Genomic DNA, 14,545 nt, shown 5'->3' with positions numbered 1-14,545 from the left:
GGCGCCCTGATTGGATGGCCGGTAATCCGGCCGACGAATCAGGGCGATCGTGAGGTGGCACCAGTGCCACCTCACCCCTGCTGGCTCTGGCTGTTCGGGGCCGTCTCTGACGGCCCCGATCAGCCAATAATTCCGGGTCACCGGAGACCCGATTGACCCGGAATCCGCCGCAGATCGCTGGACTGAATTGTCCAGCGATCTGCGGCCATCGCCGACATGGGGGGTCATAATGACCCCCCTGGGCGATATGCCCCGATGCCTGCTGAACGATTTCAGCAGGCATCGGGCACCGGCTCCGCTCCAGATGGTTGCGGGAGGCCGGTAAAACACATGACGTTCTCATACGTCATGTGTCCTTAAGGACTCGGAAATGGAGACGTATGAGAACGTCATGTGTCCTTAAGGGGTTAAAGTTGGATGGGTAAATGAAAAAAAATAAAAATTCACAAAAATGCTGGTGTTACCCTATATTTTCACAAGGGAAAATAGCGGAAAAAAGCCACCCAAAATTTGTAACCCCATTTCTTCTGAGTAAGAACATACCCCATATGTGGATGTAAAGTGCTCTGCTGGCAAACTACAATGCTCAGAAAAAAAGGAGCGCCATTGGGATTTTGGAGAGAAAATTTGTCCGGAATTGAAGGCCACGTGTGTTTAAAAAGCCCCCATAGTGCCAGAACAATGGACCCCCCCTCCCCACATGTAACCCCATTTTGGAAACTACACATGCTCAGAAGAGGAGGAGCGCCATTGAGCTTTTGGAAAGAGAATTTGTTTGGAATGGAAGTCAGGGGCCATGTGCGTTTACAAAGCCCCCTAGGTGCCAGAACAGAGGACCCCCACACGTGTCCCCATTTTGGAAACTACACCCCAACACGTAATGTAATAAGGGGTACAGTGAGCATTTACACCCCACAGGTGTCTGACAGATTTTTGGAAGAGTGGTCCGTGAAAATGAAAAATATAATTTTTTATTTGCACAGCCCACTGTTCCAAAGATTTGTAAAACGCCAGTGGGGTGTAAATACTCACTGCACCCCTTATTAAATTCTGTGTGGCGTGTAGTTTCCAAAATGGGGTCACATGTGTGGGGGTCCACGGTTCTGGCACCACGGGGGGCTTTGTAAACGCACATGGCCCCTGACTTCCATTCCAAACAAATTCTCTTCCAAAAGCTCAACGGCACTCCTCCTCTTCTGAGCATTGTAGTTTGCCAGCAGAGCACTTTACATCCACATATGTGGTATGTTCTTACTCGGAAGAAATGGGGTTACAAATTTTGAGGGTAATTTTCTCCTATTACCCCTTGTAAAAATGTAAAATTTGGGGGGGAAAACTGCATTTTAGTTAAAAAAAAAAAAATTTATTTACACAGCCAACTTTAACAAAAAGTTGGCAAACATCTGTGAGGTGTTAAGGCTCCCTTTACCCCTTGTTATGTTCCTTGAGGGTTGTAGTTTTCAAAATAGTATGCCATGTGTTTTGTTTGTTTTTTTTTTTGCTGTTCAGGCACCATAGGTGCTTCCTAAAAGCAACATGCCCCCCAAAAACCATTTCAGCAAAATTTGCTTTCCAAAAGCCAAATGTGACTCCTTCTCTTCTGAGCATTGTAGTTCGCCCGCAGAGCAATTTATGTCCTAACACGGGGTATTTCCATACTCAGAAGAGATGGGGTTACAAGTTTTGGAGGGCACTTTCTCCCACTACCCTTTGTAAAAATGGTAAATTTGGGGGAAAAAATGCACCAAAAACCATTTCAGCAAAATTCACTCTCCAAAATCCCATTGTTGCTCCTTCCCTTCTGAGCCCTCTACTGCGGCTGCCGAACACTTGACATACACATATGAGGTATTTCCATACTCGAGAGAAATTGGGTTACAAATTTTAAGGAGCTTTTTCTCCAGTTACCCCAGTTAAAAATTCGAAAACTGGGTCTACAAGAACATGCGAGTGTAAAAAATGAAGATTTTGAAATTTCTCCTTCACTTTGCTGCTATGCTTGTGAAACACCTAAAGGGTTAACACACTTACTGAATGTCATTTTGAATATTTTGAGGGGTGTAGTTTTTATAATGGGGGTCATTTATGGGGTATTTCTAATATGAAGGCCCCACAAATCCACTTCAAAACTGAACAGGTCCCTGAAAAATTCAGATTTAGAAAATTTTGTGAAAAATTTCAAAATTGCTGCTGAACTTTGAAGCCCTCTGATGTTTTCCAAAAGTAAAAATATGTCAACTTTATGATGCCAACATAAAGTAGATATATTGTATATGTGAATCAATATATAATTTATTTGAAATGCAGAGAGTTTCAAAGTTAGAAAAATGCTAAATTTTCAATTTTTTCATCAAATCTTGAAAATTTTCACCAAGAACTGATGCAAGTATCGACAAAAATTTACCACTAACATAAAGTAGAATATGTCACGAAAAAATCTCAGATTCAGAATGAAAAGTAAAAGCATCCCAGAGTTATTAATGCTTAAAGTGACAGTGGTCAGATGTGCAAAAAACAATCTGGTCCTGCAGTGAAAACTGGCTTGGTCCTTAAGGGGTTAAAAAATCTTTACCCTTCCAGTATCTTTAGCAGCTGTATGCTACAGAGAAAATTCTTTTCTTTTTTAAGTTCTTTTTTGTCTTGTCCACAGTGCCCTCTGCTGACACCTGATCCCCGTATCAGGAACTGTCCAGAGCAGGAAAAAATCCCCAATGCAAACCTATGCTACTCTGGACAGTTGCTGACAAGGACAGAGGCGTCAGCAGAGAGCACTCTGGTCATGACAAAAAAAGCAATTCAAAAAGAAAAGAATTTCCTCTGTAACATACAGCTGCTAAAATGTACTGGAAGGGTAAAGATTTTTTAATAGAAGTAATTTACAAATCTGTGTAACTTTCTGGCACCAGTTGATTTAAAAAATGTTTACCACTGGAGTACCCATTTAAAAACTACAGATCGTGGTGCAAAAAATATGCCTTAATACAGGCCCATATAAGGAAAAATAAAAAAGTTATAGGGGTCAGAATAGGACGAAATTTCCCCCACATATGTGTATCCTGTGATGTTACGCATACATAATTAATTATGCAAATAAGCATGGCCAGTACTTTTTTTTGCAAGAAAGGTGGCAACCCTACTCCACGGTCTCTGCTCACATGTATGGCACATGACCACTGAAGCCACTGATTGGCTGCATCATCACATGATGTCATTACTGCAGCCTGATGGGAAACGCTGGTATGGTGGTGGAGCTGGATCATACCATTAGAATGTGATTGTGTATTGCTCATGCCCTTGTGAGTCTCAATCTGGCATACATGAAAGGGAATTTTCCCCAATGAATTCTGTCAGCGGAGCCATGCTACCCAAAATCAGGGTTCAATTTACAGAAGAAAATAATCCCTGCAATTCAAAATATCATCGATTTCAACTAAAAGAATAAACTTGTTCATTCTTTTGGCAGAGTAGGATCTGCGCCGTTTTTGCTACCAAACATCAGTAGTGTGCACCAGGACTGCCATCAGAAATTTTGGGGCCCTTTACACAGCTCAATACAGTGGCCCTTGGGCCTGCCCCTCATCAGTGATTTCAGTAAGAAATATATTTTTTGCCAAAGAATATGAAGCCTGCCACTACAATAAGGTAAAAAAGAAGAAAGAGACAAAGCGCTCCACTGTGAAGAACAGTATTAAACCGGACGAGCCCCAAATACAGATGGACTCACCGGATCCAGTTGTGCTGATTGGAGGAACAACGCTCATAAGGGTATAGGTGAATAATCCTTTCGGATGGTTGTGTTGATACTGCAAACAGGAGATCCACTTTGGACTGGAGCTAGACCCACCCTCGCAGCAGCGTGGGAATGAAAGAACTAGGTATTTTGCACCATCCGGTATAGAAGATTGGGAAGTTGCAGCGCTGTCCACAACCGAGGTAAAAGAAATCTTTTTCTTTATTAATACATGTAACGTGTTTCAAGGACGCTCTGTCCTCTTATTCAGACATGTTATAGGTTAAAAAAAATCTGCCAATATATACGTATTTGTGACCGAAAATGACATCATAATAAATTTACAATAATTTACATATAAATGACATCACAATCAACATAAAAGTTATTTAAAATTATATTGCAATCTCCCTATATCTATTTTCTAGGGGGAGCTTCATCAGTTATTAGAAAGCATTTTACAATAATAGTACAAAACAAATAAGAACAATTATGAAAAAATATTGGCCCATAGTTATGAAAGATCCGATTCTAAATACACTACTCCCAAAACGCCCCCTACTTACTTTTAGGAGAGCTAAAACATTGCGGAACCATTTAGCCCCAAGCAAATAAAAAAATAGAATTATAACAAAACAATGTATAGCTAAACCCACAACCATCGGTACCTTTCGTTATGGTAAAAAATGGTGTTTATGAGGGGGGGCAGCAGGGGGGGGGGGAGACCTCTTACATTCCTTGAAGTGGGGTTAGGATATCATAGTTCTAGACATGCATTTATTTCTTGTGTGCTACAAGCACGGAGGCTGTGGGGGGGAAGTCGACACTGAGAGTTCAGTATGTTCTACTGCCTGTTTTGATTTTTCTATGTACCCCCTTACGGGGATCAGGGTACTGTTGGGGTTAACACTCCTGATGGGGAATTTCCCCAAGTGATGCTCACATCTATACATTTCTGCCTTATGTGCAGTCTCTATTTATTATTGCTTTGCTCCTTTTCATTGATCAGCCATATTCGGGGTATGCCCCAAGGCTATTTGATTGTATTAAAATTAAGAAAACACAATAAAAAGATGTTTAAAAAAAAAAAAAAAAAAAACGGTGTTTATGCTGCGAGTGGATCAGTACTCCTCCGTGCAGTTCCGTCACGTCTTTTTCTACTGGGGAAACCTTCATCTTAAAAGAAAAAACTAGACTGCTCATCCATGTATATTATATACCTTTTAACATGTAGATGCGGTCTTCATTACGTAGGCAGGACAATTCAACATGCACGTGCCCGCATGAATAAGCACAGGCACAACATTAAAAAGAACTTTGCATTGCACAGTGTTTCGAGACACATTACATCTCTGCACAATAGCGATTACACATGCATGAAACTCTGTATCCTGGAAAGTATCCCTCTTGACCAACCAGATCGTTTCCAAAAGTTGGTTAATAGGGAATCCTTTTGGATTTTCTCATTAAACACATTGTGGCCAAGAGGACTTAATGAAACGATTGAAAAAACATATTAAAGTATAAAATATAAAAAATACAAAAAACATGTTAAAACATATAAAATGCTTTCTAATAACTGATGAAGCTCCCCTAGAAAAGAGATATAGGGAGATTGCAATATTATTTTAAATAACTTTTATGTTGATTAATTGTGATGTCATTTATATGTAAATTTATGTAAATTTATTATGATGTCATTTCCGGTCACAAATACGTATATATTGGCTGATTTTTTAACCTATAACATGTTTGAAGAAGAGGACATAGCGTCCTTGAAACGCGTTACATGAATATAAGGTAGACTCTTTTGAGCAGGGCCCTACACTAACTACACCACCTTTTCTAATCCACCCTAGCAATCTTACCCTGCCACATTTAGGAAAAAAACATTTTAAGGGTAGTTTGACATGGACCATATTATGCTGCATATTTTCTGGAGCTGATTTTGACTTCAATGGGTAGGAAAATATGCAGCAGCAAATACACAGCAAAATGCGGCACGTGTGACCCTACTCTTAATACACAAATCGTAGTAAGCCACATACAGCATCCATATAGCCCCATATACAGGGTGACCAGATTTTTTTGGGGGAAAAAAGGACTCCCATTAGCGATACAAAATTGAAAACCCTCATCCACAGCTGTGTTCCAGAGATATTCCCCTCAATCTCAATTTGCAAATGAGCTTCTTTCATTTCCTAGCCCTGAGTGCACTGGTACGCCCACCCACCATCCAGGCAGGGGTACAGCGTGTCAGCTGATGAATAGCGCAACAGAAGTGCCTGTGCATTCATTTTGCTACTTCTGCAGATGTCTGATGTGGCTGTACAATGTACAGTCATTATATATATATTGTTTGTATATATTACAGTGATGGTTGCCTGCCCCAATAGTTAGCAGAGTATCACAGCCTATTTTAGGATATAAAAGTTTGCAACACCTCCTTATTAGTTCTCACCTTTCAGCTTCTCCTAGATTGATGCACAGGGCTCTGTATGTCAGTCTGGAAGAGGCTCGGTGGTATGGCCCTACAGAGGCCATATGTAGATGCAGAGGTCATATAATCCCCTGCAGAGGGTATATGTATATTCAGAGGAAATATCATCCCTACAGAGGACATATGTACATACTGAGGTCATATCAGCTCCTACGGAGGCCATATGTACATACAAAGGTCATATCATCCCCATGCAGGTGCCACGTGTACATACAGAAGTCATATCATCCCCTACAGAGGCCATAAGTATATACAGGGGCCATATCTCCTACAAAGGCCATATGTACATACAGGGGTCATATCTCCTACAAAGGCCATATGTACATACAAAGGTCATATCATCCCCATGCAGGTGCCATGTGTACATACAGAAGTCATATCATCCCCTACAGAGGCCATAAGTACATACAGGGGCCATATCTCCTACAAAGGCCATATGTACATACAGGGGTCATATCTCCTACAAAGGCCATATGTACATACAGGGGTCATATCTCCTACAAAGGCCATATGTACATACAGGGGTCATATCTCCTACAAAGGCCATATGTACATACAGGGGTCATATCGCCTACAAAGGCCATATGTACATACAAAGATCATATCATCCCCTACAGAGGCCAAATGTACATACAAAGGTCATATCCCCTACAGATGCCATATGTACATACAGGGGGCATATCTCCCACAAAGGCCATATGTACATACAGAGGTCATATCATCCCCTACAGAGGCCATATGTACATACAGAGGTCATATCATCCCCTACAGAGGCCATATGTACATACAGAGGTCATATCATCCCCTACAGAGGCCATATGTACATACAGAGGTCATATCATCCCCTACAGAGGCCATATGTACATACAGAGGTCATATCATCCCCTACAGAGGCCATATGTACATACAGAGGTCATATCATCCCCTACAGAGGCCATATGCACACACAGATGTCATCCCCTACAGAGGCCATATCTACATACAGAGATCATATGATCCCCTACAGCAGTGTTTCTCAAACGCGTTCCTCAAGAACCCCCAACAGGTCATGTTTTCTGGATTTCCTTAGTCTTTCACAGGTGATATAATTCAAGTCAGTGAATCAGTCATCACCCCAATTATATCACTTGTGAAAGACCAAGGAAAACCAGAAAACATGACATGTTGGGGGGGACTTGAGGACCGCGCTTGAGAAACACTGCCCTACAGAGGCCATATGTACATACAGAGTTCTGTAGGGGCTGATCACACAAAGACTGGAGATGAATTTCTAGTGTGGAGTCTAAATTTAGGGGTCTAAAATTCTTAAGGGGTCAGAATAGGGGGATTTAATGCTTATTCATTTTTTTTAAATTAAATGGGCACTGTCAGATACAAAAAGCGTTTTATATGTTGTACATCTTGGCAAACATTAACCTTTCTTTTTTTTAATTCAATATATGTTATTGAAATACATTTTTAAATTTTGTCATCACAAATTTAGTCATAAAGTAATCAACGAGAACAACAATACAACATAGTCATTCTTCAAGGAGTAGTCAGAGGAACAACAGAGAACATACACGGCTGGCCAGGTGTCCAGCTTGCCGTCTAAGGCAAAAGCGAAGCTTTGCATGGAGAGGAAACAACCTCGGAATAGTATAATGGGTGTAAGTTACATTTAGATTCTGGGTGGAGGGGGGCGTGCAGAACATAAAGGCAATCACGACCTCCAGCGTCACTAATGAGCCATCTATCCCGGGCTCTAGAGAACTTGGGGAGGTTATTGCGTTGCAAGGAAAGTTTTTTTGATGTAGTCAATCATTTCGACTAGAGGTGGCGTAATGGGGCTTTTTCAATGAGTGATGACCCATTTAGTTGCCATGAGTGAAAATGCTATCACTATTCTATGTAAATGGGAAAACTGATTGAGAACTTAGTTACCGCCTCTTGATGGTGTCCACTTTTAAATAATGTGTAAATATTTGTGAGGGCCTGGAGCCACTGCTGTTGAGGGATTTTGGATGGAAGCCAATGGAAGAGTTGGAGAATACCCTCTTATCATCTATTTATCTGTCCTGACTTCACAATTATACGCCCTTAACTTCCCTCAGCTTCTAAAAAACAATCCAAACTGATGTCCTCTGCCTTTCTAAATTTACCACCTCCTGGTTTGGACGGATTGCCCTCACAAAAATGCTTTTACTCCCCAAACTGTTCTACCTTTTCAGGACCCTTCCTGTGAAGGTGCCTGACTCCTTCTTACAACGGGCTCAATCTATCATATCCCGCCTTATCTGGCACAACAAACAGCCCAGGATTGCTCATAGCCTGTTGCTCCGCCATAGAAAAGCAGGTGGCCTAGGAGTGCCAGACCTTAAAGATTATTACCTTGCCAGTTTACTGGATCATCTCTCTTACTGGTGGAATCAGCTGAGATTGAGACTGTTCTGAGTGAGACTTTATGTCTTAGAGATAGGCTGCTTATTCCTCCAAAATGGTCTAAAGGGGAGAAAAGGGAGAGCGCTTCTTGGTGTGAGATAATCAGGTGAGATAATCAGTATAAAAATGAAATAAGACAACAGCTCACCAGATTTGGTTGTGTAACGTCATACACAGCAATGGTAAGCGCATCAGGAGGTAGTGTATCCGCAGCCCTCCGGCTAGTTTATTGGGAAATAAACTACCTCGATTTTATCTGATCTCCATTCCTTTTGTATCCTGCGCCAAGTGGAGCTGGCGTTCTCCTTGAAGCCAGATCGATTGTATTCCTCCAAAAGACCCTCCTGTACGGCCTTCTTACTTGTTGGCGGTCAAGATGTCTCATGTGGCGTGGCCCCAGGTATGACTATCCTTGCCTGACTGTGCCCCTTGCTTCCCGAGACTGATCCCCATAGACATCTTAGAGAATAACATTACTGACTTAGATGTTTCATCATGGAAATCCCAAGACATCTTAACGCTCCAAGACTTAAATGGAGAACACCAATCTATCCACTTTGACCACCTCAAGTGTAAATATAATGTCGCTAATAACGATTTTTCAAATTCTTACAGGTCCGTGATTATGTGTCCAAATGCTTACTCTCAGAAATCACACTCCCAATTTCTTTCTATTACTTGTTCTTCAGTGATAAGGGGGTGATCTCAAACTCTGTTAACATTAAAGGGGTACTCCAGTGAAAACCTTTTTTCTTTTAAATCAACTGGCTCCAGAAAGTTAAACAGATTTGTAAATTACTCAAATTAAAAAATCTTAATCCTTCCTATACTTATTAGCTGCTGAATACTACAGAGGAAATTATTTTCTTTTTGGAATGCTCTCTGATGACATCACAAGCACAGTGCTCTTTGCTGGCGTTATTATAATAATAAGTCTTTATTTATTTTTGTCCTTGCTGCAAGGCAGCAGTGCTAACCACTAAGCCACCATGCTGCCCTTAGCATACATCTGCTATGCACGGTTGCTAAAATGGACAGAGATGTCAGCAGAGAGCACTGTGCTTGTGATGTCAGTGTTCCAAAAAGAAAGGAATTTCCTCTGTAGCATTCAGCAGCTAATAAGTACTGGAAGGATTAAGATTGTTTAATAGAATATTTACAAATATGTTTAACTTTCTGGCACCAGTTGATTTAAAAGAAAAAAGGTTTTCACCAGAGTACCCCTTTAACCTTTCGAATATACTTCATAAGAAACTTGTATTTCCTTTCTATAGAAATCATGGCTAATAAAATCTTGGCTTTGTCCAAGTGGAAGCACAGGCATGGACAAAGTCCAGTAAGTGAGGGTGGGCTAGCACTCCTCTGTCCTCTCTTCTGTCTGATAGCACTCCTCTGTGCTTGCTCCTGTCTGATAAGACTCCTCTGTGCTCTCTCCTGTCTGACAGTACTCCTCTGTACTCTCTTCTGTCTGATTGCACTCCTCTGTGCTCTCTCCTGTCTGACAGCACTCCTCTGTACTCTCTTCTGTCTGATTGCACTCCTCTGTGCTCTCTCCTGTCTGATAGGACTCCTCAGTGCTCTCTCCTGTCTGATAGGACTCCTCTGTGCTCTCTCCTGTCTGATAGGACTCCTCTGTGCTCTCTCCTGTCTGATAGGACTCCTCTGTGACCTCTCCTGTCTGATAGCACTCCTCTGTGCTCTCTCCTGTCTGATAGCACTCCTCTGTGCTCTCTCCTGTCTGATAGCACTCCTCTGTGCTCTCTCCTGTCTGATAGCACTCCTCTATGCTCTCTCCTGTCTGATAGGACTCCTCTGTGCTCTCTCCGTTCTGATAGGACTCCTCTGTGCTCTCTCCTGTCTGATAGGACTCCTCTGTGCTCTCTCCTGTCTGATAGCACTCCTCTGTGTTCTCTCCTGTCTGATAGGACTCCTCTCTGATCTCCTGTCTGATATTACTCCTCTGTACTCTCTCCTGTCTGATAGCACTCCTCTGTTCTCTCTCCTGTCTGATAGCACTCCTCTGTGCTCTCTTCTGACTGATAGCACTACTCTGTGCTCTATCCTGTCTGATAGGACTCCTCTATGCTCTCTTCTGTCTGGTAGGACTCCTCTATGCTCTCTCCTGTCTGATAGGACTCCTCTGTGCTCTCTCCTGTCTGATAGGACTCCTCTGTGCTCTCTCCTGTCTGATAGGACTCCTCTGTGCTCACTCCTGTCTCATATTACTCCTCTGTGCTTTCTCCTGTCTGATAGCACTTATCTATGCTCTCTCCTGTCTGATAGCACTCCTCTGTGTTCTCTCCTGTCTGATAGGACTCCTCTCTGATCTCCTGTCTGATATTACTCCTCTGTACTCTCTCCTGTCTGATAGCACTCCTCTGTTCTCTCTCCTGTCTGATAGCACTCCTCTGTGCTCTCTTCTGACTGATAGCACTACTCTGTGCTCTATCCTGTCTGATAGGACTCCTCTATGCTCTCTTCTGTCTGGTAGGACTCCTCTATGCTCTCTCCTGTCTGATAGGACTCCTCTGTGCTCTCTCCTGTCTGATAGGACTCCTCTGTGCTCTCTCCTGTCTGATAGGACTCCTCTGTGCTCACTCCTGTCTGATAGTACTCCTCTGTGCTCTCTCCTGTCTGATAGTACTCATCTGTGCTCACTCCTGTCTGATAGCACTCCTCTGTGCTCTCTCCTGTCTGATAGCACTCCTCTGTGCTCTCTCCTGTCTGATAGGACTCCTCGGTGCTCTCTCCTGTCTGATAGGACTCCTCTGTGCTCTCTCCGTTCTGATAGGACTCCTCTGTGCTCTCTCCTGTCTGATAGGACTCCTCTGTGCTCTCTCCTGTCTGATAGGACTCCTCTGTGCTCTCTCCTGTCTAATAGGACTCCTCTGTGCTTTCTCCTGTCTGATAGGACTCATCTGTGCTCTCTCCTGTCTGATTGTTCTCCTCTGTGCCCTCTCATGTCTGATAGCACTCCTCTGTGCTCTCTCCTGTCTGACAGCACTCCCCTGTGCTCTCTCCTGTCTGATAGCACTCCTCTGTGCTCTCTCCTGTCTGATAGCACTCTGTGCTCTCTCCTGTCTGATAGCACTCCTCTGTGCTCTCCCCTGTCTGATAGCACTCCTATGTGCTCTCTCCTGTCTGATAGCACTCCTCTGTGCTGTCTACTGTCTGATAGTACTCCTCTGTGCTCTCTCGTGTCTGATAGCACTCCTCTGTGCTCTCTCGTGTCTGATAGCACTCCTCTGTGCTCTCTCCTGTCTGATAGGACTCCTCTGTGCTCTCTCCTCTCTGATAGTACTCCTCTGTGTTCTCTCCTGTCTGATAGCACTCCTCTGTGCTGTCTACTGTCTGATAGCACTCCTCTGTGCTCTCTCCTGTCTGATAGCACTCCTCTGTGCTCTCTCTACTGTCTGATATTACTCCTCTGTACTCTCTCCTGTCTGATATTACTCCTCTGTACTCTCTCCTGTCTGATAGCACTCCTCTGTGCTCGCTCCTGTCTGATAGCACTCCTCTGTGCTCTCTCCTGTCTGATAGGACTCCTCTGTGCTCTCTCTACTGTCTGATATTACTCCTCTGTACTCTCTCCTGTCTGATATTACTCCTCTGTACTCTCTCCTGTTTGATGGTACTCCTCTGTGCTCTCTCCTCTCTGATAGTACTCCTCTGTGCTCTCTCCTGTCTGATAGCACTCCTCTGTGCTGTCTACTGTCTGATAGCACTCCTCTGTGCTCTCTCCTGTCTGATAGCACTCCTCTGTGCTCTCTCTACTGTCTGATATTACTCCTCTGTACTCTCTTCTGTCTGATAGCACTCCTATGTGCTCTCTCCTCTCTGATAGGACTCCTCTGTGCTCTCCTGTCTGATAGTACTCCTCTGTGCTCTCTCCTGCCTGATAGCACTCCTCTGTGCTCTCTCTACTGTCTGATATTACTCCTCTGTACTCTCTCCTGTCTGATAGGACTCCTCTGTGCTCTCTCCTCTCTGATAGGACTCCTCTGTGCTCTCCTGTCTGATAGTACTCCTCTGTGCTCTCTCCTGCCTGAGAGTACTCCTCTGTGCTCTCTCCTGACCTATCAGACAGGAGAGAGCACAGAGGAGTGCTAGCCCACCCTCACTTACTAGACTTTGTCCATGCCTATGCTACAGCTTGGACAAAGCCATGATTTCTATGAAAAGGAAATAAAAAATGTTATGAAGTCTATTAGAAAGGGTAATGTTTTGCCAGGACGTACAAAATATAAAAAGTTTTTAAATCTGCTAGTGCCCATTTAACTTTTCTTAAGTAGTAAAATAAAACAGAAACTATGTAAATCATGTATCATTGCAATAGTTGTGACCCACAGAATAAAGATAACATAAACGTAGCATATCGTAAAGTGTTTTGTGTAAAAACAACAACAAAAAAACAAAAGTTGCAAAATTGTGTTTGTTCTCAACTTCACTCAGGAGGTCAAGTCCTGGGGAAAAAAGTGTGAGAACTTCGCTCAAAATTTCCACTCAAGGTGCAGAACGCCGGCTAATGGGAATGGTGTTTCTGCTAAGGAAAAAGGGGACCCCCGCAATCTCTCCTGCAGCCCCTTGAGTCATCAGCTGTACGGAGCTATGTTTGCTCCGTGGCTGATAACTCACGATACAGGGGCAGGTGGTTTGTGATGTCACGGCCTCGTCCCCTCGTGATGGCACTCCACGCCAACTTAATGCAAGTCTATAGGAGGGGGCGTGGCCACTGTCACGCCCCCTCCCATAGACTTACATTAAAGGGGCGGGGCATGATGTCATGAGGGGGCAGGGCAGTGACGTCATGAACCACCGGCCCTTGTATCGTGAGTCATCAGCCACGGAGCAAACTTAGCTCCGTACAGCTGATGACTCAAGGGGCTGCAGGAGAGATCGCGGAGGTCTGCAGCAGCGGAAACCCCACGATCAGACATCATATCCCCTTTTCTTGGATAGGGGATAAGATGTCTAGGGGCGGAGTACCTCTTTAACTTTAATGAGTAGCAAAATCAGCTGCACAAAATATGCAGCAAAAATATTGAGCAGATCCTCTATGTGTGAATGTATTCTTGTGAAAAGTTATAGCTGTAAGAAGGTGAGGAAGAAAAAAAAACTAAAAATATGAACAAATTTTGGTTGTTAAAAGGGTTAAAATCCACAACAGATCCATAGTGTGTTCTTTGTTTTTATATCTGTTTTACTGTTTCCACTGTGGTTTGTTTAATTTTGCTTTGTGCAAAAATATGGTCAACTACGCAATTGTGTATGCCAAAACAAATGGTAATGTTACGGTCCATTTTTCAAAATAATGTAAGACACTGGTAACGGATGGCATACAGCATACTGTTCACAAAACGTGCCACCCTAAACCACAAAAGAGGTTTAGGGTGGCACGCATTCTGGGCAAATCTCCTACCGTATGAGCTATATACAGTACAGCTTTATACATTTACTATTGATTCCCAATTGGAAAATAAAACCATATACTGCACAGGATAGTTCACTACTCTGTCCATTATGGCCTATGGATATGTTTATCCCTTTAGAGGGGTTTTGCTACCATACACACTTTCCCCTATCCACAGTTAGCATTGCTCGCTGCTTGTCCAGGAATTAAAAAATGCTACTTTATAAAAATGTAATTCACATATTCATTGTGGTTCTGGAATATGGAACTAGTCATTTGTATATTTGGTACGTCTCATTTATATTATATAGGAGTTCAGTGTTTCTAATGAAAACAGTACTTAGCATCTACTATACACGTAGCTCACATACACAACATATACTATACACAAGGCTCACATACACAGCATCTACTATACACAAGACTCACATAGCATCTACTATACACAAGACTCACATACACAACATATACTATACACAAGACT

The sequence above is a fragment of the Hyla sarda genome, chromosome 10 (assembly GCF_029499605.1).
Source record: "Hyla sarda isolate aHylSar1 chromosome 10, aHylSar1.hap1, whole genome shotgun sequence".
Classification (NCBI taxonomy): Eukaryota; Metazoa; Chordata; class Amphibia; order Anura; family Hylidae; genus Hyla; species Hyla sarda.
The sequence above is the reverse complement of the archived record's forward strand: the minus strand, read 5'-3'. Positions refer to the sequence as shown.